Raw genomic sequence first — 3,273 nt, 5'->3', positions numbered from 1 at the left:
GCCTCTTCTTGTCTTTGTCTTCTTCGTGATAGGTTTTCTACAAGCAGGTATTCTTGGGCTTCATGGATTTGATTTGCATATTTACTCAAATCCTACATGAACTCCCTCTGACATCAATCTCTCCCTTTGATTTTAGTTTCTCCCTATGTCAAAAAACTCTACAAGTTTATTCTTCATTAAAGTCTTCCTCTTTGACATCTTCAAACATTCAAAAAATATTTCTCTAATGTAGAAAACTCTTTCTTTGAAAAATTTATGTGATATGATAGAAAACTTCTTCCTCTTTGACATATTATGCCAAAGATAATATTCGGTAAATTTCAATGTACCTAATGCACTAATTCATATGCAATCTATCCTTTTATTATGTTGATGTTTTTATACTACTTTTAAGAATTTTTCTTAGGCCAAAATAACACCAAGATCAAGAAGCTCAAACACTAGCACAATATGGACCAATACTAGATGATTAGAATAACAATAATGAGAATATCATATGTGTACATACACACTAGAAGTGCCTGTATATAAAGGTATCTAGAATGACTAGGAGTTAGCAAAGTGATAAGCCTCACAACTAAGCACATGTCCACCAAGAGTGGATTATCCTCCATTAAGCATAGAAGTTAGAGAAATGATGAGAGGATAAGAATACTGAGGCTTATCTCATAAAGAGATGTTGTTGACACCTCATTATTAATTAGAATGCAAAAAACTATGTTGTTTGTCAACTCAAATGACTACGCAAAATCCTGTGTTGTCAATAAGATAATTCATCTAACTATGCATACTTCTAGGTGTTTATATGATAAATAATAAAATAATGTGTTTAACATAAGTAACCTTAAGTAAAGTGTAATAATAATTAATTATTTACACTAACACCCCCCCCCTTAAGTGCAACTTAGGGGAATACACTCAACCTCACAAAAGATATGATGAAAATGCATGATGGGTCCCGACTACTAGGCCATGTTAGGTACCCATGTACAAATGCAATGCTCTGCATACAATGCTAGACAATGCAATGAAATCTCTCTGAAAATTGAGAAAGTGGGAAAACTACATGGGAAAAAACCCTCCACCAAAAAGAGAGATAAGTACAATAAAGAAGATGAGAGAGAATAAAACCTTATGTAATGAAAAAATTCCTCCCATAAGAAAGAAGAGAGAAGTCAAGGGACTCCCCTTTCTAAAGTATCCTGCACCCCTAAGAGATCTTGCAAATGAAGATACTTGAACTTAGTAAAGGGTTCGGTGAAGATATCTACAACCTATTGTTGTAGGACAATATTGCAATGCAATAACTTTCTCATGAATCAGCTCTCTAATGTAGTGGATATGAACCTCAATATGTTTTGTCCATTGATGTTGAACTAGATGTTTTGAGATCTCAATGGCACTCTGATCATCACAATAAATGGCTATGGGTTTAGGCATGTTGAATACAAACTCCTTCAAAATATGTTATAACCAAATAGCTTTTGTAGCTATAGTGACATCTCTTCGGTACTCAGCCTTAGACGAAGAAAGAGAAATAGTATTTTGTTTCTTACTCTACCAAAAAATGGGGCTAGAACCAAGGTGAAACATGTAATGTGAATTAGACTTATGAGAATCAAGTTCCCCTGCATAGTTTGAGTCTGTATAACTGACCAACTGAGGTCTAGTACCTACTGCATAGTGTATCCCATGTGTATGTGTACCCTATATGTAGTGTAAGATGTGTTTAAGAGCCTTCCAATGAAGCTCATGTGGCTCTTTCATGAAGCAAGAAATAATGCCAACTACAAATGCTATGTTAGGTCATGTATGTGTCAAGTAGATGAGACTCCCAACCAATTGTCTATACAATGTAGCATCAAAAAGTGAAGTGGAACACTTGGCCTCTAACTTAACACCTAAAATAAAGGGAGTAGGAGTAGGCTTACAATCACTCATGCAAAATTGAGGAAGTAAATCAAGAGCATACATGGGTTGAGAAAGTGTGATCCCAACTGAAGATTGTGTGATCTCAATACCAAGGAAATAATAAAGTAAACCCAAATCCATCATAGCAAATCTATCTTGCAAAGAAGTCTTGACACTAGCAATGATGGATAAAGTACTTCCTATAATGAACAAGTCACCTACATAAAGCACATAAGTATCAAGTGTGAGTCATCCCTCTGAAGAATGTAGACATTCAAATCTAAATGCCATCTAGTGAATCTTACTAAGAGAAGAAAGGAATCCATCTTGGCATACCAAGCTCGAGGAGCTTGCTTGAGGCTATAGATAGATTTTTCAACTTGCAAACCAAACTAGTATCCTATATGAATCCTTATGGCTACTCCATATAAATATCTTCAAGAAGATCACCATTGAAGAATACACTCTTCACATCCATTTGATGTACAACACAACCATGAGCTATAGTCGTAGCTAGTGTCAAATGAATGGAGTTCATCTTAGTTACCAATGCATAGGTCTCAGTATAGTCAATACCAAGAACCTATGAGAAACCTTTAGCAACAAGTCTAGCCTTATGCTTATCCACACTTCCATCTAGTGCAAACTTGGTCTAATAGATCCACTTACATCAAACCAACTTTCTTCCCTTAGGAAGATGAACTAAGTCCCAAGTGTTATTTTTCATTAAAGAGTTATATTATTCCTCCATGGCCTTGTCCCATTTAGGAATCCTTGATTCTTCCTTAAGGGCCTATTTGGTTGCTAGAATACCATAGGAATAGGTTTTGAAAATTAGAATACATTTTTAATTCTTTGTTTGGTTAGTGGAATTGGAATAGAGAATAGGATTATGTATTTCCATTATAGCCCAAATGAGCTTTTATCTAATCCCAAAAATACTTGTAATTGGAATGCCCCTTCCGGAATTCATTCACACAATCAAATTTTATGATTCCATCGGGTCCAGGGTCTCTGTTCACCATTTCTCTGCTACTTGGTAATGATTTTAGAGTATTGGTAATAAGTATAAGATGAGGGTGCCTAAATTGTATTCATGTTATCTTGAGCAGTGGATTTGTAAATAGTTCAGTAAACAAAAAAATGAAATGGACTCCTCACAATCTGATCATTATCAGAATCCAAAATAAGTTGTTGCTCCCTTGAACAATGCTTCCTCCTATCCCCCATTATTGTGTATGGAAATCTTTCCCATTCTCTTTCTCTATCCTTGAAATTTTACATAATGAATAGAAAAGTTTTGTTACTTCTTGGTGGTGATGCTATTGATAGTCATTTCTATAGCTATTGCTTCACTCCCAA

Source organism: Cupressus sempervirens, chromosome 4 (genome assembly GCF_028749045.1).
Source record: "Cupressus sempervirens isolate cs-2001-9-10 chromosome 4, ASM2874904v1, whole genome shotgun sequence".
Lineage (NCBI taxonomy): Eukaryota > Viridiplantae > Streptophyta > Pinopsida > Cupressales > Cupressaceae > Cupressus > Cupressus sempervirens.
The sequence above is the reverse complement of the archived record's forward strand: the minus strand, read 5'-3'. Positions refer to the sequence as shown.